Genomic DNA, 23,389 nt, shown 5'->3' with positions numbered 1-23,389 from the left:
TAGATAGATAGATAGATAGATAGATAGAGAGAGTGCACAGGGTGAGTTGAAGATTAAGGGGTCATATATGGAGAATAAAATTAAGGGATGAAAGAGGATTATACTAGAAGAAGAAGAAAGGGAGAGGTAGAATGGGGTAAATTATCTCATAAAAAAAGAAAAGAAAATGCTGTTACAGTGGAGGGGAAATGGGGGAAGATGAGAGGGAATGAGTGAATGTTATTCTCATAGGGTTTGGCTTAAGGAGGGAATAGCATACACATTGAATTGGGTAAGGAAATCTATCTTACCCTATTGGAAAAAAAGGGGGAGAAGGGGACAAGGGAGCAAGGGGATGATAAAGAGGATAGCAGATTGGCAAATGGGGTAATCAGAAGCAAATACTTCTGAGGAGGGACAGGGTCAAAAGAAAGAAAAGAATAAATGGGAGGGCAGGATAGGTATAAGTGAAATAGAGTTAGTTTTTACAACATGTCTACCATGGAAGTGTTTTGCATAACTGCACATGTATAATCTATATTGAGGTGCTTGCCTTTTCAGTGAGGGTGGCTGGGGAGGGAGGAAGGGAGAAGATTTGAAACCTGATGTTTTAAAAACATATGTTTAAAAAAAATTTCACATGCTACTGGGAAATAAGAAATATAGGAAATGGGGTATGAAAGTCTGTCCTGCCCTTTAGGAGAATAGAAGGGAAGGGGATAAGAGAACGGGGGAAGAGATAAAAGAGAGGACAGACTAAGGGAAGACATATTCAGAATGCATGACATCTTGGGTTGGGGGGAAGGGTGAGATGGGGTGAAAATTTGGAACTCAAAATCTTGTGGAAATAAATATTGAAAACTGAAAATAAATTTATATATATAAAAAAAGAGAATAAAATATACAAGGGGACAGGATAGGATGAAGGGAAATATAGTTAGTTTTTCACGCATGACTACTTTGGAAGTGTTTTGCATGACTACACATGTATAACCTTTATCAAGTCGCTTGTCTTCTCAATTAAGGTAGGTGGGAAGGGAGAAAGGGAGAAAATTTGGAACGCAAAGTTTTAAAAAAACAAAGGTTAAAAATTGTTTTCACATGCAACTGAGAAATAACATAAGTAGGCAATAGGGTATAGACATCTATCCTGCCCTACAGGAATACAAAAGGGGAGTAGATAAGAGAAGTATCAGGGGAGATAGAAGGAAGGGCAGATTAGGGGAAGGGGTATTCAGAAAGCACATCTTCTTGGGGTGGGGGAGGGAAGAAATGGGGAGAAAATTTGGAACTCAAAATCTTGTAGAAGTGAATGTTGAAAACCAAGGAATGTTAATTATTTTTTTAAAAAAAGAAAGAAAAGGAAATGTAGGACCTACATGAAAACTTGATGGAAGCTGGAGATTCCAAAAGGTAGAGGGGGAAGGTGTCATCCTAGGCTTGGAGTCAGTTTGTATAAATTCATGTCAGTGTGAAGTGGATTGTCATATAATAGGAACATCAAAGAGACCTGTTTAATTGGAATGTAAGTAGGAAGGGGGAGTAATGTGAAATCACTTTGGAAAGATAGATTCAAAGAAGATTCAAGAGGGTTTTGAAACTATATCCAAAGGACTATACAGCTATGCATATCCTTTGATCCAGCAATACCACTGCTAGGTCTATATCCCAAAGACATCCAAAAAAAGGGAAAAGGACATATTTATACAATAAATGGCAGCTCTTTTTGTGGTGTCTAAGACTTGGAAATTGAGGGAAAGCCCATCACTTGGGAAATGGCTAAACAAGCTATGGATTATGATTATAAGGAGTATTATTGGCTATAAGAAATGACAAGCAGGATCATTTCAGAACAACCTGGAAAAACATAAATGAACCAATATATAATGAAGTGAACAGAACCAGGAGAACATTGCACACAGTAACAGCAATATTGTTTGATGAACAATTGTGAATGACTTAAGCTATTCTCAGTAATACAATGATCCAAGAAAATCCCAACTGAATAATGTTGAAGCATACTATCTACCTCCAGAGAAAGAAGTGATATTGATTGAATACAGACTGAAGCATGCTAAAAAAAAAAGTAGAAGAAGAAGAAGGACGGGAACCTACCTGCTTCGAAGGAAGCAATAACTTTGGGCAATCTGGAGATATGAGGAAAAATCAGAAGCTGGGAGTCCCAGTATCTACATATTTCTAACCTGCAATACTTCCAAGATGACTGCCCACAGTAATTATGCTCTTCCTGATAATTATTCCAACTACTTGCACAATTACAAAATGATGGAGTATTTACAAATCTACATCAAGCATGTTTAACTTCTGAAGCATATTTGCTTCATGGCAAAGGTATGCAGTATAAGGAAGCATTCTGATTTGTCTTCCATTGGCCAGTGGGATGTTGCGATGCTGATGGGAAGCAGGAATCTTAAATCTCTGATGGGATCATGCTTCACAGTGGCTATTATACTTACCCTAATTTGCCATCAAAATACTTTCAGGAATGAAGACATTTAAAGGAATCTTATTTCCACATATGGGAGTATAAGTACCCAGAGAAAATACTAGGGAGAAGAATTGTTGTGATTGGCATTGAGAATTCTGGAGCTGATGTGGCTTGTGAGCTCAGGCATGTGACTAAACAAGGAGAGGTACTTACATATGGAACTATGTTGGGAAATGGAGAATTCTATAGACACTGTACTCTTCATGCACCTTTATAACATCGATAAGTGGCGAACAACATTCATGACCAACAACTAGAAAGAGAATAAACTTAATTCCAAGTTTAATCACATGGAATTTGGTCTTCAGTCCCAGCACAGGGTTCTGAGCCATCAACCTACTTTCAGAAATGATATGCTCCAGTGTATCATTTCTTGGAGTCTGCTAGTGAAACCAAATATGATTGAATTCACTGAAAGCATGGCTTTGTTTGAGTATGGTACCAAAGAGGAGATTGACATTGTATTTTTTTGCCACAGGTTGTACATTTGATTTCTCTTTCCTGGAAGACAACCTGAAAAATATTGACAGTCAGAACTTCATGTAAAAGTTTGTATTTCCACATTTTTTAGAAAAGAAAACACCAGCTTTTATTGTCATCCTCCAACCAGTGTGAGCCACCATTCCTACATCAGGACTACAGATCTATTGGGCTGTGTGTATATTCAAGGAATTGAACAAATTACCTGCACAGAAATATATGATGGCAGACATTAAATGGACCAGAGCCAAACTGAACAGTTTCTGCAAAGCCCATGTGATACTAGTCAAGTATGCTCAATATATGGATGAAATTGCTTCTGAAATTGGTGTCAAACCTAATGTGTTCTCTCTCTTTCTCCAGATTCCAAGCTGGCCTTAGTTTTCTTTCACTCCATATCAGTATGCCCTATAGGAACTTAGGAAATGGGTTGGAGCCAGGGCAGCCTTCCTCACTCAAAGGGCAATAAGTTATCAAATCCATGAAGACACAGGTCTTCAACTGCAACCATCCTCCATCCTCTAAGTTGTCTATGCTGCCTTAACCCAGCTCTATGTATCTTTATTATACAAATTAATAGATAACATTGTCATCATCCTTGCAATTTGTAACACAGATAATTAAGGGGTAGTTTGATGACCACTGGTTTCTGTTTGATTTTGGTCAAACTCTAGTAGCTAATTATCCCACAATGCTAGCATTTCTCGGTTTGCAAAGTTCACAGAATAGTCTTCAGTTAAAGTTTATGGCCACATGGCCCCAAGTCTGTAGGAAGAGAGGTTTTCTTTCTTTCTTTTTTTTTTTAATGTCTAAATTACAAATGCATTTGAGAAAAAAAATGTGAATATGGATTCCAGGCACACTGGGATCTACCTAAACTTATCTTTTCATTAACACTAAAATTAACTGGGTATATTCTGCTTTTGCAAAACAAATCAGGGTTCAATGAAGATAGAAGCTTCAACTAATTTAGACTTTCAAAAGTAACAATTATATTATCTAAGAAATTTACCAAGTATCATAACTATATTCCTTTAAAAATCATAATAACCGTTAACAATAGATAGTTTTTTATATAGCACTTTAAGTTTTGCACAGCACTTTGCATATGTTGTTTCATTTGATCTTCACAGCAACCTTTTGATATAGGTACTATTGTTATTCCCATTTGGCAGATGAGGAAAGCTGGGCGCAGCTAGATACCTTGCTGTGGGTCACCAATGTAGCAGGTATTTAGTTGAGGATCAGAACTTGGATCTTCCTGGATCTAGCATTCGATAAACTCTACAACATAATTGCCTAATATAAATGTGACAGGTTCCCTCTAGTGATTGGGCTTCATTTTTACTTACTTCTCTTTTTTAAAGAGAGAGATAGGGCATCAATACAAGGAGTATTTGAAAAGATTGTATTATAAATAGAAGCCTAGAATTAAGAGGACTTTGAGCCCCATTAAAACAGAAGACAAGCTAAAGAGTATGTATGTGTTGTTGTTGTTGTTCAGTTATATCCAACTCTTCAAGAATCTGTGGACAATAACACACCAATACTGTCCATGGGGTTTTCTTGGCAAAGACACTGGAGTGGTTTTCTCCAGTGGATTAAGGCAAACAGGGGTTGAGCAACTTGCCCAGGATCACATAGCTGATGGATGTCTGGGGCCAGACTTGAACTCAGTTCAAATTTGAATTATCCCTTGCACCATTTAACTACCTTTTGTTTGAGATTTAGAAATCTTCTCCTTTGAGGTTAGTAAATCTACAGTGATCCTCTTATCAACCTCCAGATGTTACTAGGAAATGAAGTGGCTTTTTAGTTACTACTCCCTACCATGATCTATTAAAATCCATAACACACATCTGTGTTTTTCCTAGCTGTTGGATATCTATCATTTTGGAATCAATGGATTTTTTTTTCAAGGTACATATAATCAAGTGTTAAATCCCTCTGAGGAGATATAGATGTGGAACCAAAAGCTAGCAATGGATTTTCTCTTTGGGTCAAGCTTTTTAACCAAGCTAGGCCACAGGGCACAATATTGAGAGATTTAGACAGTAAGCACAAGGGCACTATGGAGTAAACTCACACGACTCATTTCACCCAACTGGAGTAAATGGCTAAGGGATTTAGAAACTGTTACCAGCTTTACCCTTCTCCACAACCTTTTATACTGGCTTATCTTTTCACTATTATCAGTTTCCATTTAATTTTTACTTGTGTCCTTTCTCCTTTACTCCCCATCCCAAATATGCTTTCCCTCTTTTCTGGATCATTCCATTAATTGTCTAGCAAATATCTAATTATATCACATATATGATACAACCAATTATTGGCATAGCAATAATTTAGTAAATTTTGTTTAGCTACTAAATAAAATGCAAACACTGTGCATAGAGACAACTGGTGGTACAGTGGCTGGAGTGCTGGGTCTGCAGTCAGGAAGACCCTGAGTTTGGATCTGGTCTCAGATAATTGCTTGCTTTTGTATTGACACTTGACTTCTGTTTACCTCATTTTCCTCAACTTAAAATTAGGATAATAATGGTGGCGCTTTTCTTGAGAGTTGTTTTGAGGATCACATGGAATAATATGTGTAAAGCATACCTGGCACATAGTAGGTGATAGGTACACGTTCATCTCATTTCTTTTTCGCCCCTCTCCCCACGCAACAGTCATAATCCTAGCAAGATAACTTAAGAAGATGCTTGAGAATACCATTCCATTTTTTTTTTTTGCAAAACAAAACAAAACAAAACAAAAAACAATTTACTCTGTAAGGGAAACTAACCTGACACCTGACAGTCCAACTTGCTTTTCTATTATTGATATTTTCATTTTATACTATTATCATGTTAACTTTATGTTCTAGATTTCATGTATGCTCTAATAATCCATATCATTTATGGATTTGTCTTCTGTAAATGTTATAGCGTCTGGATGATCTGAAAAAATGACCCAGATTTTTTCTTCTTGTTCCAGTAATTTCGATGATTTCCATCAAATTTAATATAGCTTAAAAAAAGATAAGCTCAATGATTTTACAAAAAAAAGGAATGATGTGCATGAAATAATGAAGAGCAAAATGAGCAGAGCCAAGAGAACACTTTATATAGTAACAGTAATATTGTTTTAAGAACAATTTTGAGCACATAAATTATTTTGAATATTATAAATACCCAAATTAACTATAAAGGAGATATGAAGAAGGCACTATCTGCACTCAGAGAAAGAACGAAAAGCAGAAGTATGCATAGAACAATTTCGCACACATATCTATACATACATATATATATATACACACACATACACACACACATACACACACACACACACACACACACATATATATATATACATATATATATATGTATATATATATGTATGGAGAGGGAGAGAGAGAGAGAGAGAGAGAGAGAGAGAGAGAGAGAGAGAGATACCCACATATGTGTGTGTGTGTGTGTGTGTGTGTGTATTTATGCCTAATGCTAGCCCTCTCTAGGGTGAGAGGAAGGGGGAGGGAAGAAAACAAAAGGGAAATTAGAAATATACATTTTGATTTTATTGTATATTTGAAAGGAATAGCAAGTTTTGCATAGTAGATTTACAGTTTCATGGGCAATCATCTTTTTTTTATTATTATACTATGTTATGGAAACACTTGTTTTATTCCATAAATTTAAAATTCCATTTAAAAAAATTGAAGTCACATTTATCTGACAGCTAAGAAGCATTTGGAGAAATTGTTGTGTTATAGGAATTTGAGAATTGGTTTCTTATCCTGAAGGAATGAATTAACAAAAGAATGAAATATTTGTTAAGCTCTTACTGTGTGCAAAGCACTATACTAAGTTCTGGAGATACAAGTAGGAAACTAAATGTGATAGTCTTTACTCTCAAGAACTTGATGTTCTAATAGGAACTGATTCAGCTGTAGCAAATGTTTCATTAAGACTGCTGCTTAAGTGGATTGATTTCTGCTGCTTTGAGAGAAATTTTCTACATTAATGATCTGTTAGCAATTGATTACTTCAGGCCAGATTCCTATAGGAAGTGGCATAATGGATTGAGGCTAATAATGCAATATATTATCTCCTCACCATCAGTGTTAGCTTAAGCCAATAGCAGAGAGAATAGGCATTTCCAAATCCCCTCAATGGTACTAGATAAAGCTGGAGGACAGATGAAATATAATATACCTGCCCTTCAGGAAGTGGGGTCCAGGGAAGTCATATACAGATAGATGACATATAGATAATAGATGGCTTGATAAAGATATGAATATTGAAACATGTAATAGATAGTTGTTGTTTGTTCTTCATTTTCAAAGAGGACCAATGACATCATGAGGTGATGTCTTGACTTGTGCATGAAGTAGATTTAAGTGAGGCAGAGTTGTGCAAAGTCATCAGCCTCACTCTTCCTGGGCAATTGAAGTCCAGTGGCAAAACAAAAGTGAGAATGACTGGTGATAGCCTGCAGATCAAGATATCTTTGACATTTGGCCAAGCTCTAAGTGTTTCATAGTGCCTATTTCATCTGCCTTCACGGCCTTTGGAAAAAAAAATGTTCACATCTACCCATTCCATGGGGGAGGAGGAGGAGGGAGTCTTCCCATGTTTGGAATAGACATCCCCCTAACTCAGTGACAGGTCTGAGGCCTGTCAGTTACTCTCAACTTGGTTTAGTCCCTGGTTAGGTCCATATTCTGAAATAATTTGCCATGTTATGAGATAGTTTGCTGGGTTGTGGCTGTGGCACATGCTATAGCTTCTTGTAGTCATAGATGAGAGTTGGGTGAAGGTGGACACCACCACCTTACGCCAGAGGTACTAGTCCTCTCTGAACACCCAAGACACCACACATACCACACAATTGGGCAACCGGGGTTAAGTGACTTGCCCAGAGTCACACAGCTAGTGAGTGTTATGTATCTGAAACTGGCTTTGAACTCAGGTCCTCCTGACTCCAGGGCTGGTGTTCTATCCACTGTGCCACCTAGCTGCCCCAACAATATATTTTTAAGTAACACACACACAGGTGAGTGTATGTGAATGTAATGCGAGAAAAGATATGATAAGTGGAAAAAGTATTGAATCAGAAGCCAGAAAGCTAGACTTCTTATTCAGAATTGGGCATTAACTTATTTTGAGGAAGTCATCTAAACCTTTTCTCAGTTTTTTAATCTGCAAAATGTGGGTGTTAGATTGTATAGTCCTTAAAGTTCTTTCCAGGTCCAGATGAAGTTAAATACACAATCATTCTCTAGAGAACTGAAAATTAAGTTCTACTTCTGGAGATTATAGTTACACAAAATGTATGACACCTTTTGGATGAATTTTATGAAAGTCAAGGTAAACAGTCTAAATATGCTATGTTTATTAAGTTCATGAACCCCTAGTGTTTTTTGATATGTCTTTTTCTGTGTTACATACTTTTTTTAAGTCCCACTGATGTTTTGTTCCAGGTAGTGGGATGGGAAAATGGGCACTGATCTCATCCCCAAAGCAATGTATCAGACGTCCATTTTTCCCTTTTATAGACCATGGTCAAAATGTCTGCTTCTAGCCAGAAAAAAAAATGACTTCAAAGTCCACATCATATTGATGTCGGATTGACTCACTGTGTTGAGAAACATAAAATTTTTTTTATTTCTTCTTATCTTAATCTGGTTGACCAACTCTGAGCTGCTGCTCCTTAATTGTAATCATCCTCCATTGTTAGGTGGGGTAAATTCAATGCTTTGTCTCTCCTTGTCCCCTTTAAAAGATAAAGTGAAATGGAGTGAAATAAAATTATCATTATCAAAAGAGGAAAGAAAGGACCTATCATGGTTACAACTCAAAAGGAAGCTCAGTGGTTGAATTTTCTGAGATCTTCATGGCTAGATCAGGGGAGTTGGGATTTTCATTTTACTCCCTTAGCGTTGTATGGAGGTATTTCTCATTTTTTCTTGCTGAACTATAATTACAATGTATCCAAAACATTCCCTATGGATTGGAGATGATGGACCAGTAGAATTATGCTGAGACCCATCTAATCAATTCTCTTGGAACACTGCTTTGCACAACTTGGCTGTCTTCCTGAAAAGAGCATCTATTTCTACCTTAAACATATATTGAAATATATCTTAAAAGACTTTTCTTACCTTTCCCAAAAGGAAAATATCACTTCTGTCACACTATATGACATATCTCAATTAGTAAAGAATTTGTAAACAAACTACTGTTATCTGTTGGAAAATAATACTGTGCACTTGGGAAATTTAGCTCAGTTTCATTTGCCCAATATATGTGAGTGATTTAGTATCATTGAACAACCTGGTGGAGTAAAAATTGCTTTAAGTGCACTAGATTACAAGATCAAGGTATTTAAAATAAATGCTTTTCATATTAAAACACTAAACAGTGTACAAGTCAAGTTTATTTATTGGGGGCCCTGTAATTGCTCTTTTAGTTATGGGTTTGTCAGGTTTTCCATTATAAAGCCTTGTCTCCAGAAGTTTATAGTAGAGTTATAAATATCAGTAGACTATATCCTATTCTAAATCTTAGTCAGGAAGCAAACTTTCAGAAGACAATATTTTAGGCTCTATTTTTTTAAAAAATCTGTAGCAAACAAAAGGCAAAATGAAATGTCGGCCAGTATTTTTGAAGTGCACATTTTCAGAATGATAGTCTATCGTGTTTAAGAATAAGTATTCAATAATGGCATTAAAATGGAAAAGGATCATAAAAGTCAGTTATAAATCCACTATAAACTTCTGTTTTAAAAATATGTAAGATTTATTCTCCTTATATTCACAAAAAGTATCTCAAGCTGAAAGCAGTACCCACCAGCACCACATCAAGACTAAAACTAACCCTTAGGCAGCATGATTCCAAGGACAGGTTAGAAATCAGATGTCTGTACACAAACTAATTCCTTATTTCATCATTTTTAAAGCATCGAAGAAATAAATGACATTTTATTAAAATTCCATGATCAGTAGAATTTATTTTTTCCTTTGCTCTTTAAAAGCAGTTAAGTGGTAGAGTAGATAGAGTGCTAGTCCTGGAGATAGGAAGACTCACTTCCTGAGTTCAAATCTGGCTTAGACACTTACTGTTTCTGCAGATGGGCTAAACCAGATTGAGGGTTACTGAGGAGTCTCAAACTTGTTGGTTAGTTAGGCATATGAAGTCTTTCCCTGGTGGAACGGGGGGATAAGAACAAGTTGTTGTTTCAATGGTCATCAAGACAGATGAAGCAGGCACTCTGGTACACTTAGACCTTGGTTAGACATCAAAGACACCAAGGTCATCCATTAAATCTTGAGCCCAACACCATCTTGACTCTGTTCAGCCGCTGGATGGTGATGACTCTGGAAGAGAGAGTGAGGCCGATCACTTCATGCAGCTCTGCCTCACTTAAATCCAATTTATTCATAAATCAAAAGATACCACCATATCATTTTACCATTTTTACCTATCTCAAAGTCTTGTGGCGACAGGCAAGTGATGAAGCAGTAGGTGAAGCTACACTGGTAACTGCAGTCACAATCCTGCACACAGGCAGCCTAGGCCATAGACTTGTCTTCTCACTGGAAGAAGCAGTGGGATTCAGCAGCTGCCTGGCATGTCTGAGCAGCCTTTTGAGGATCATACTGCTCACCTCCTGATGTGAAAAAGGGACTAGAAAAGGTGCCCTAAAATTGTTTGCTTACCCAATACTGGCCTTTTTGCTGTGACAGGTGAGGATCCCACTCTGCAATCAAAACACAAAAAATGTACAAAACTTCTGCTAAGCCCTCATAAGAAAAGGTGCTATATTTTATGAGCAAAGCAGAATTGAAGCATCTCAAAAGAAATGTGAAATTTAGAAAATCCACCCCAAATATTCTCACAAACTTTTTGTGCCTGATCATGTTGGTCTGATTAGCCGCAGCTGGACACACTGTAACTTGACTTTAATATAGTGATGTCATTTTCCTCATCAGGAATGAAGGACTACAACCTAGCTGTGTGACACTGGGTAAGTCATTTAACCCTGTTTGCCTCAGTTTCCTCATCTATAAAATGAGCTGGAGAAGGAAAAGACAAATTACTCCAATATATTTGCCAGGAAAACCTCAAATGAATTTTTAGAATTAGACATGACTGAACGACAATTGAATGACAATAAAAACAAATGGAACAAGGTCATGTATGTTGAGCCATTTCATAGCCTTTCTCTTCATTGTCATTTGAAAAAATGCTATTGATGACTCATTGCTCAAGAACTTAGCAAAGGATGCTAGCCCCTTGAGCAGTACTATAGCTTGGATTCCCAAAATTACACAGTTTAATGCACTTAAAGAATTAAGAAAAGTAAGTCTAGTAATACTTCTTGACCTTTTATTTATTTATTTTTTGGCTAGGGAATGGGGTTAAGTGACTTGCCCAGGGTCACACAGCTAGTAAGTGTTAAACATCTGAGGAGAGATTTGGACTCAGGTCCTCCTGACCCCAGGGCTAGTGCTCTATCCACTGTGCCACCTAGCTGCCCCGTTCTTCATTTTCATTTCCTCACTTTTGAGATTTAGTTATGTCATCTACAGATGATAAACAATAGAAAAATTAAATATTGCTCCTAAATAACCTAGTGGCATTTAGGACCTCATTCAATGATATAGCAATATAGTGCCTGGAGGCCATTCCTATAAGGAGTCAAGTCAAGAAGCATTTATTAAGTGCCTACTGCATGCTAGGCAACAAGCTCTACCCACAACCATTAGAAAGAACAACCAGAAATCAGTACTTGTTTTGATAAGCTTGAATGAGGGCTTCATTTTTCTTACCATTTTTCAGCCTTATAAATGGCAGAGAGTCAAGCAAAGTTCTTTGAGAGTTTAATACAATTTAGGCTTTGGAAATAATCAGGGTTTAAGCAAGTAAGAGTTTCAAAGATTTTTCCCCAATCTCTGAATTACTGAAACAACTTCCTGTACCCTGCCTACATTCCTCTTGCTACTGATATTATCTAAGCAAATGACTTCTGTTATCCAAACAAGGCCATCTGTCATATATTAGCCTGTTGGCCATAGGGAAGATAAGGGACCTCTGAGTTACAGATGAGTTGTTAATCTACATAAAAAAGGATTTCCACATTTTGAGATCTCTGCACTGTCAGAGAGTTGATAAGCATTTATCAAACACCTACTATGTGTCAGGCACTATATTAAGCACTGGGCATACACTATTGAAATTACAGGTGCAAAATTCCACAATTGGATCTTCAATCCATTAATTAGCTGCTAAATTAGCAGTAGAGTGGAAGGAAAGGTACCAATGTAGAAATCAAATAATCTAAAATGGAGATTACAGTGGGTAGGATAGCTTCATGACTCAGGACACAGAGTGACTCCCATAACATAACTACTTTCTTTTGACAATATTTCCTTCATGAATTAATGAAGCAGGGTGGGAAAAAGGGAGGAAGAGTAATATCTACAAATGTAAGTATAGAATACAGTGCAAGAGGGAGTCACCATTTGGTGCTCCAGAAATGCTGCTCACATGGGGGACACAGAAAATTAAGAATGAATTAATAATTGTATATAAACCATTAATTGTAGAATAGAAGTTAGAATGGATTAGGAGGGTAAAGATAATAGGCAGACAATAGTAAAGAATAGTTTCTTTTTAAAAGTGTTCCGTAATGCAATGTTACTTTTACAAAGAGACTTAAGGAGGGAAGCAAAATATTAAAACACATGCCTAATGCTCATGGAAAGAGAAAAGATAAACAGAAGTATAATGGGAAGGAAACAGACATAAATTGAAGTACATTCAAGCATTTTGGGATAGGAAAGGTACATGGGAAAGGAAGTGTTGAGCCTGTAGGAACAGGCTAGCATCAAAGTAGTATTAGAAAACTTAATAAAGAGTGATAAGGTGTTGACTTAAAGAAGAAAGGGTTCCAAATCAGTATAAAAGAAATAAATTGGAGGTGGGGCCAATATGGTAAAATAACAATACAGCAACCCAAAGACGGAGTCTGGCTAGAAACACAGTGAGCTCATAGAACTTTTCTTGCTTTAGTTGAGGGAGAAGATGTGAACTGAAGCAAGAAAAGGCCCCTCACCCTTGCTGGGATACACCCAAATCCATACAATAGCACAATGATGAGTGCAGGGGCAAACTGGCAGTTTTTTCTCCTACTATCCAGTTTCAAGTCATAGATTCACAGTAGACTGAGGAGGTATTTTCTCCAGGGTTAGCATTCCCAAGTAAGGAAACTGTGGTATGTGTCCTGAGAATAGAGGAAGTTGGAAAGAAAGTAACAGTGGTATGGCTCAGAGAACAGAAACAGAATGGAGACACAGTTACTGTTTCTAGCTCAGCTTGCGTAAGTATAATCAGGGTAGGAATTTGGGGCCAATGGGGAGCCTATAATTCTGCCATACTGAGAGAGGATTCTGAGAAGATGGCAGACTAAGTCAGAAAATTCCAAGTACTCCAGATTTCCCCCATAAATGAGATAAAATAGTGCCTTAGGGTGAACAGTGAGGAGGTAAAAATAAATAAGAGTAGGGACAGAACAGTGGTCCTCCTGGGACAATTGGAGAAGATCTGAAGAAAAATCCCAGGACCAAGTTTGGTCCCAGTGAAGAATAAACACCTCCAGGCTACATCTGCTTAAAGAACAAGTGGCAAGCCCAGGGGTTAGCTGGGTTGGAAGGCTGCCTGCACCCCAGCCACAGGAACTTTTACTTCCTGGACAATGAGGGGAGTTGGGAGTCCGAGCCAGGGAAGACTGAGGGAACCTCTGATGACAAGGAGTGCCAGATCCAGCTGTGCTGTGGAGACTCAGAGGGAACTGGGATCCAGAGAGCTTCTGGTGAATGCAGAAGGGTGGGGCAGTAATGCTGCTGGCTGTGGGCACTTACAAAAGGCTATATGTCTTGGTTTCAGTTCTAGGCTGGAGGGGAGAACTGGAGGAAGATCTGAGGACAGAGGCACCACCCCCCATACCCCAGGGCTACAGGTGGTTACAAAACAAACAAATAAAAAAAAAAAACTGCTACAAATTTAAAAAAATTGATCAGGCAAAGGAGAAAGAATCCAACCATAGAAAGCTACCATGGGAATAGAGAATATCAGGGTTCATCTTCAGAGGAGGATATTGAAGCAAAAAAGTATATCCTACCCCAAAGAATAATGTCAAATGGTCACCTGCCCAAAGGGAATTTATAGAAGAACTTTAAAAAATACTTTAAAAATCAGATGAGAGAGATTGGGGAAAAATTTTAAAAATAAGAACAATCAAAGAAAAATAAAATTATGAAAAGAAAGTTAACCAACTGGAAAAGAAGATCCAGAATCTTAAGAAATAAAACAACTCCTTGTAAATTAGAATTGGGCAAAGGGAAGCCAGCAAAGTTATAAGAGACCAAGAAATAATAAAACAAAATATAAAGAATGAAAAAAATAGAATAGAATGTGAAATATCTCATAACAAAACAACTGATCTGGAGAACAGATCAACAAGAGAAAACACAAGAGTAATTGAATTAATTACCTGAAAGCTATGATCAAAAAAAGAATTGCAATGCAATAATACAAGAAATGATTAAAGAAAAATTTCCTCAAGTGTTAGGATAAGAGGCGAAAGTAGAAATAGAAAAATAAACATGCAGCAATAACCATCTGAAAGAGATCCTGCAAGGAAAACCCACAGGACCATCATAGTTAAATTCAGAAACCTCCAGCTTAAGGAGAAAATATCATGAGCAACAAGAAAAACAAACAAACAAGCAAACAATTCAAATATGCAGAGCCAGAATTAGAATCACCCAAGACCTAAAAGTGGCAACACTAAAAGACCATAGGTCTTGGAGCACTATATATTGAAGAGCAAAAGATCTGTGGTTATGGCCAAAAATATTATACCCAGCAAAGTTAAAACATAATCCTGAATGAAAAACAAAAGGGATATTCAATGAATTGCCAGACTTTCAGGATTTTATTGCAAAAACACCTGAACTTGTTAGAAAATTTGACATACAAAACCCAGGAGAAATATAAGGTAAATATCAAAGACTAATTACAAGTGACTCAATGAAAACAAACTGTTCACTTTTGTATGACAAAATGCAAATGATGTGTCTTAGATTGTGATTAGTAATTGAGTAGTTTGAAAGAAACATTGATGGAAGGATGTTTAGATGAATGGGAATGGGAGGATAAGGGAAGGTTCCCTAAAGTGGGAGGTAGGTCAAATAATAAGAGGGCAGAAGTAGTGGGGAGAAGTAAAGTAGAGGAATCAGGAGGAATAGGAAACAAGAGATAAACATAAACATTAGTAAAGATCAGGTGTAGAATTTGTTAAGGAAAAAGGAGTAGGGACGGAAATCATGATCTCAGATAAAGTTAAGGCTAAAATAGATTTAATCAAATGAGAAAAATAGGGAAACTACACTATGTGTCAGCCATATTCAGCAATGTTGTTTTGCAGTATTTAAAATAACTACACAGTATAAGGTTGGAATATTGCTGTAGTATAGGAAATGAGCTGGCAGACTTGGAAAAATATGAAAAGAATTTGACTTTTGAGGGAAGAGGTTATCCACTTTCAGAGAAACAGAGGACAAATAAGAGTAGCATGGTCTTACATGAATGTATATTTCTATATATAAGTATAATTTTATACATACATGTATAGATGGATATATTCTATATCTATGTGGATATGTACACATATATGTGTGCATATGGTTTTGTGTGTATGTCTATATATGTATGTATATGTGTATAGATGTATATATGTATATGTATGTGTATATGTACATACACACAGACTGTGTGTGTGTGTGTATATTAAATCATTTCTTACATTCTTCTATTCATGTGCCAATTTTTTTATTTTGTTATTTTGTATTTCAATTTCAATTTAAGTTTATGATTTGTTTCTTTTTCTTTTCTTATTATGTATTTAAGTTTTAGTACTTGAGTTTAAAATAAATAATTTTTTAAAAATTCTGTAATACTGATTCAGCAGAGCTTTCCATCTACCTGATAGTGTTTAAGGGCAGCAGTGTTCTGCTGTTGCTCAGATCCAAACCCAGGCTAAGAACTTGAAGACCCAAGAAGCCTGGGGGGGGATGGAATAGGAAGAATCAAACTTTGTCCTGGATCAGTCCACTTTGAGAATAAAAGCAATTGAACTGGAAAACAAATCAAGGACAAAAAAAATAATAATAAACACTGGGCTCTGACAAATATTAACAAAAAATTGTGCCTAAGTATCATATCTCAAGCAATCTTAAAAGAAAACTTCCCTGATCTCTTAGAACCAGAGGATAAAGTGGAAATAAAAAGAATCTGTTGGCCATCTCCTGAAAGAGACCCCACAATGACAATCCCAGTAACAACAAGACAAAATCCAGAGCTTATACCTCAAAGAAAACATACCACAAGCGTTAGAAAGAAAAAAAAATCAAGTACCAAGGAGCCATAGTAAGAATTATGTATGATTTAGCAGCCACTAGCATAAGGAGTGCTGAAATGGAAATATGATATTCAAGAAGGCAAAGAATTTAGTTTTGCAGTCAAGAATAACTTACCCATTAAAACTGAGCACAGCCCTAAGAAAGGAAAAAAATAATGCATATTGAATGAAATAGAGGGCTTCAAAGAATTCCTGACGAAAAGACCAATATTGAGTATAAATTTTTAAAATGAAACACAGGAGTAAGAAAAAAAAGTTAAATTACAGTAATTAACTGTAAGGGTGTGTGTGTGTGTGTGTGTGTGTGCATACACAAATACAGACACACATATTATATATGCACACATATGTGTGTACATATATGTATGTAAGTACACACATGTTTATACAAAAACTGCTTATATGCTAATTAGAGGGAATACACAATGCATGTGTTTTCTCTAAATCCTATCATCATAGTAGTTTCATTAGACAGAAGGCCTGTAAGTGGTTCTATTATGTCTTGATGATCTAAACAGTGCAAAGAGAAGGGAAGAGGAATATCCTGGTTGAGGGACAAAATGGAAAGTTAGTAAAAATTAACTCACAAAATCCAGATGAGCAAGTAGAAGTTAATACAAACATGGATAAAAGGGGAGTGGAAGGGACTGATGCTGGAATCTCACTCATATTTGATCTGGTTAAAGGAGAGAAGAATACACACACAAGTTTAGGTATAAGAATATATTTCATCCAACAAGGAAATAGAACGGATGAGGGAGAATGGGGAAGGGAGAATTAGAGAAAGGTAGATTAAGGAAGAGATCAGTCCTAAACAAAACAAATTCTAAGAATGTACAAAAACATTTATAACTCTTTTTGCCACAGCAAAGAATGGGAATCAACAGGGGGTGCACATAAATTGGGCAATGGATAAAATAAAATTTACCATTTATCAAGAAATTTGAAAAATAGGCAGCTACAAAAATGTTGTAATGCAAATTAAAAAAAATCACAGTCACTTTGAAATAAATTAGAAAAATGCGTTATGCTTTCAAGTAAAATTAACATTGAAATAACATAAATGCTGAATATGTGCACCTAATTGAATAACTTTTAATTTCATTTAAAATGTTAACTGGTTTATGAAAAAAAAGCATTTTAAAGAAAGAGATGAAATATTTATAGGCTACTTTAATGTTCTTATTTCAGAGTGGTATGAAAGAAAAATATAAACAAAAAATAATATATATATATATATATTGAACTAATTATTGGAGAAAGTAAGTCTCATGAACATGATATCAGTTGAATAAGAAAGCAAAAGAATACATGTGTAGGTACATGTATATGTTTATGTACATGTAAATACACACATATATGTAGAGATAGAGGTGAAGCTATGTAGGTATGTTTATTAATACAATATTTCACATTTCTAAAAAGATATCATAGTGCTAAGGGATATAAGAAAAATCAAGTGGCAAAGCACAGAGAAACAATGAATAGATATAAAAACATAAATATTAAAGATAACTTTTATAGAAATAGTAAAAATAATTATTAAAAGAGGGAAATCAAGCAAAAGATATGTGCCTAAATGGAAACTTAATAATGGTATACTGAATGATCAATTGTTCAACAAAGAAATTATAACAATAAAAAATTAATAATGGTATCAAAACATACCAACATTTCGAGGATAGAGTGAAACCAGTCTTTGTAGGAAAAAGTACACTTGAATTTATACATGAGCAAAATAGGAATGAAATAGGAGTAATATACTGAGTATGCAATTAAAAACAAAAATAATCCCTCCAAACTAAAATGAATTAAAAATAAATATAAGCAACTCCCAATAACTCCACCATACCAAAAAACAAAACAAAAAAAATATTATACATGAGACCTTAGAACACAGGATGTTAGTATTACTTAAGTTTTAGTGCCTTCCACCTGTCTCTAAGGTAAAAATTGAAGTTCCTCATTTATTCCCCATTTATAATATGTCATAATATGGTTTCAAGCCACCTTTCCATACTTCCTTCACATTGTCCATCCATTCCTGACTGTCAAGCCTGTTTATTCACATTATATTTTATTTTCTGGCTCTTTGCTCTTAGACAGGCTATCTTTGATACCTGAAACACTCTTCTGCTTCACTTCTCACTTTTATAATCTCAAGTGATATGAAAGTTTAGTTTCTGAAGTGCTATGTTTTACTTTCAAAGTTTCCCAAGTCTCTTTATTTATAGTACACTCCTTTCATACTGAAAACCAAACCAAACCAAAACAAAAACAAAAACACTTTTTCCAGGGTATATATTTTGTATTTGTTTGTGCACATATTGTTTGCACCAATATAATGCAAGTTGGTTGAGGTGAGAAACTTTTGTTTGTTTGTTTATTTGTTAATCTTAGTCCTCTGTATCCCCAGTATCTATTGTAGTGCCTTATATGTATTAGAAAATTAGTAACGATGTGTTGAATGAAAGAATGATGTAATATTAAACTTGATGAAGATTTTAAACTCATTTACTCTGAATCCATAACTCAACAAAAACCCAGAGGAATGAATGACTCTGTCAAAGTCATGGAATAAGTTAAGAGAAGAACCAGAAATATTACGCAAGTCTTCTGATTCCCCTACCAGTGTCCCTTCTACTAAACTATGCTGCAGTGGAGCTATGAAGATGTTCAGAACATTTGCTAATATTTCTTTTCTTTTTTTTATAGAAATATTATTATAGATGTGATTTTTAGGAACACAATGGTGAGTACATCAGACATTCAATTTCATCCACAATCAAAAGGATAAAAAGTTTTGACATTTTATCAAGGTCATTCCTTACATGTAAATGGTAAAAATAATCTGGTAAGCATATTTTCATTGTACATGAATAAATATCTTGAACCAAGATTATTTAATGATATAACTCTTTCTTTCCTCCATCAAAATGCTATTTTCAAACACAAACAACTAAACTGTATTTCTGTTCCTGAAAGTTTTATAATATAATAAATATTAAATCATTGCAGTTTCTCATTATAAAAGAGTTGAAAATAAGAAAAAAGTTAATTCCATTTTTTATATTTGGATGAAAAAATGAAGTCACATACTCACAAAATATCACCTTGGTCTATTTCTTATAGAGGGAGGATTAAAGCATTTAACAACTTTAAACATAGTGATTTTCACTGAAGACGACTAACTACTTAAAGCCTAGAACACGTTAATAATATAACATTATCACATCTAAGTTTAACTCAAAGAGCAAGTTATCTTTATAATGTAGCTGAATTAGCCTACTAGTATCATCTCATTCATTAATCAAATGTTCTGGCTTGGGGTCTGCTATCTAATTATCTAAAATATTGCTCAGTAAGTGTGATTAGTGCAAAATCAAGGGGAGAAAGTCTAAATTAATAGTTATCTGGAAGTTTTTCTGGAAGTAGTACATCAATTTCGTTCATATCATGAAGCTAGAAATATTAGCTAGTATGTTTTAGATGGGTGGAAAGTTTGGTAGCTAATATTTTTATTAATGTACCATTATCTTATTTATTTGATCTAATTTTTATTATGTCATTATGGGAAATATATCCATGAAAAGAAATGATGGTACTGTTCAAATTCTTCCCTACAATGGACCTAGCTTTTATCCATATATTCCACTATTGGTCTTAAACCTAAAGGGGTCATTGATAAGAAAAAGAAATAGTAACCATAGACACCAACATATTAGTAGCATCCCATTTCTGTGATATCAAGAATTGGAAATAAGATACTCATTGAAGGGGGTATAACTAATCAATTTTTGGCACATGAATGAAATGAAATATTGCTGTAATGTAAGAAATTAATATAATGAATAAAGAAAATTATGAAAATATCTATATGAACTGATCAATAGTTAAATAAACAAACTCAAAAAAGAATATATTCAAAACTATATCAATGTAAATGGGAAGAACAATAGTGCTATATCAAAAGTAAATATTGCTTAAAGTACAAAATAACAAGAATGACTTGAAAGAAGATAGATGAGAAAACCACAATTCCTATTCAAAGGTTGGATATCCGTGACTGTGATACACTATCTTTTTTACTTTTCTTTTTCCTTTGTTTTTAAAATATTATTTTAAGATGAGATGGCTTTCAAAAAGTGAGAGGGGAAATTTTAGTGATATAAAGTAAAGCCATCGATAAGGATATTAACAAAAGACGCAACCTATAAGCTTAGAAGGAGTGGTTTCAATCAAATATTGGAGCTGGGAATTAAGAACTGAATGGCTAAGGAAGAATTTGTGCCAGCAGAGTTCATTAAGTAACAACTATAATCAGGGGCAATAACTTCATTTCCCCCCATTTCCAATTTTTCATAGTCAACATTGCATAAATAGTTTTGCTAAAACAGTTTATAATTTCATACAGTATCTTTTTAAAAATCTATAACCTTTCCTCTAATTTGGCATTTATTTTGACCTTTTTCTAATCTGTCAGTGATCTGACTGAACATAAGTAATTTATTCTAAAATGATGCCCACATAGAGTTCATTTTCAGGGGATTCTGGGAAGATGGTAGAGTAGGCCTGGAAATTTCAAACTCTGCGTATTTCTTCCACAAACTAGACATAACACGGCCTTGGGGTGAACACAGAGCAGGAAAAATAAACAAATTTTGGGGTAGAACAGTTGTTCTCCTAAGACAAGTTGAGAAGACCTCAGGAAAGACTGTGGAGGCTGAGGTTTGGCCAGAGTAAGGTGCAAACACCTCCAGGCTAATTCAACAAAAGTAGCCCCAGGAAACAGGCTCTGCCTCAAGAACTTTCCCCTCACAGTCAATATAGGAATTGTTTGGCTGTGTAGGGGAAAATTGAAAAACTCACTGCTGTTTCTGGATGCCGAACTCAGCTGTGCTGGTGAAATGAAGTCTAGGCTGTGGTTATGGGTGAGAAGGAACTGGCACATGCTTGGTGAGTGTAGTTGCAAATGGCTGTTGACCCTGCTGGCTGTGTGACAGGAGAGCAGAGTCTCTGGTTTTAGTTCCAGAGCAGAGGTTTGCAGGACAGCTGTCTGAGGGCCCCAGCCATTGTGGCTTAGGGGAGGACAGCAGTGGCCAAGGTTGGGCCTCCAGACAGGATTCAGAAAATAACAATAAGAAGAAGCTGAGGCCTGAAGCACCACTACTCACAACTCAGGGCTAGAACCTCATTACAATAATAAGCTGTTAAAATACAATAAAACAAAATAAAAACTGAGTAATTAAAAAGAAAGAACTCAACAATGAACAGCTACTATGCTAACAGAGAAAATCTGCGTTCATATTCACAGGAAGGTAGGGAAGTTTAAAAAAAAAGCCACTCCTACCTCAAAGAACAACATGACATGACTGTAAACCCAAAAAGAGCTCTTGGAAGATTTTAAAAAGGACTTCAAAAATAAAAAATAAAAGAAAAATCAAGGAAAAAATAGGAAAAATAAGGGCAATCCAAGAAAATCAAGGAAATTTTGTAAGGAAAATTAACCAATAGAAAAGAGGAGATCCAAAATCTTAAGGAAGAAAATAACTCCCTGAAAATTAGAATTGGGCAAAGGGTAAAGGGAAGTGAATGACATTATAAGACACAAAGAAATACAATACAATACATGAAAAACAAAATTAAAAGAATGAAAAAGTGGAACAGAAGGCAACATAACATTAGAAGAACAACTGATCTGGAGAACAGATTGAGAAGAAACAATATAAGAATTATTAGAATGCCTAAAAGTTACAAAAAAAGAAACTTGAAACAATGGTACAGGAAACTAAGAAAAATTGCTGCAAAGTCCTAGGATAAGAACACAAAGTAGAAACAGGAAAAAAAAATCCACCTATCACTACCTGAAAGAGATCCCAGGAGGAAAACTTAGAGGAATACTATAGCCAAGTTTCAGCAATCTCAGGTTAAGGAGACAATATTAAAAGCAACAAAAAAATGATTGAAATACTGTAGAGATGCCATCAAGATTACTCAAGACCTAGCAGCTTCCATGTTGAAGAACCATTGGTCTTGAATACTATATTTCAAAGACCAAAAGGGCTGGGTTGCAACCAAGGATAACATCCAGAAAAGTTAAGTATATGCTGAACAACAACAGTAACAACAACAACAAAAATAGACATTTAACAAATGGATGTTTTCAGGTATTTGTGATAAAAAGACCAGAACTAAGTGGAAAATTTGACATATAAGATCCAGGAGAAACATAAGATAAACATTAGCAACAAATTATAAGGGAATCTATAAAGTTAAATTGTTTACTTCTTATATATGAAAATGTTATCACTACTCTTATGACTGTCATCATTACTTGGGTATTTAGAAAGAAAGGCTTGGGCTGAGCTAAGCATGATGGGGTAACTCTAAAAAATAACAGTGGGTAGAGAGAGGTAAAAAGGAGTAATTATCTCACGCAAATGAATAATGAAAGGAAGAACTGACACAGAAGAAACAAGTCGGGGTGGAGGGGTGGTAGTGCCTTACTCATATCTGATATGGGTTAAAGTGGGAAAATACATTTAGAAGTATATAAAAGACATCAGAAGAAGAAGATGAAATATATTACCTATTAAATTTATGGATAGGAGAATAACATGCAAAGAAAGAGACAGAGAATATTATGAGATATAAAATAAGTATTTATGATTATATTAAAAAGTTTTATACAAATAAAACTAATGTAACCTAGATTAGAAGGAAAGCAGAAAATTGAAGGGAAAATCCTTCAGAGATATTCTCATATAGAGGTCTCATTTCTCAAATATATAAAGAATTTTTGCAAATTTATAAGAATATGAATCATTCCCCAATTGATAAATGGTTAAAGGATATGAATACACAATTTTGGATGAAGAAATCAAAACTATATCCATTTATCTATTTATATCCATATCTATAGATATATAGATATAGATAGATATAGCTAGCTAG

General features: G+C 35.2%; 1 pseudogene; it reads left to right on the top strand.

Annotated features, from left to right (window-relative positions):
• The first annotated feature begins 2,050 nt into the window (after positions 1-2,050).
• Positions 2,051-3,552, top strand: LOC110217976 (flavin-containing monooxygenase 5 pseudogene; annotated as a pseudogene).
• The last annotated feature ends 19,837 nt before the right edge of the window (positions 3,553-23,389 follow it).

Source organism: Phascolarctos cinereus, unplaced genomic scaffold (genome assembly GCF_003287225.1).
Source record: "Phascolarctos cinereus isolate Bilbo 61053 unplaced genomic scaffold, phaCin_HiC Scaffold_4;HRSCAF=312, whole genome shotgun sequence".
Lineage (NCBI taxonomy): Eukaryota > Metazoa > Chordata > Mammalia > Diprotodontia > Phascolarctidae > Phascolarctos > Phascolarctos cinereus.
The sequence above is the reverse complement of the archived record's forward strand: the minus strand, read 5'-3'. Positions and strand labels throughout refer to the sequence as shown.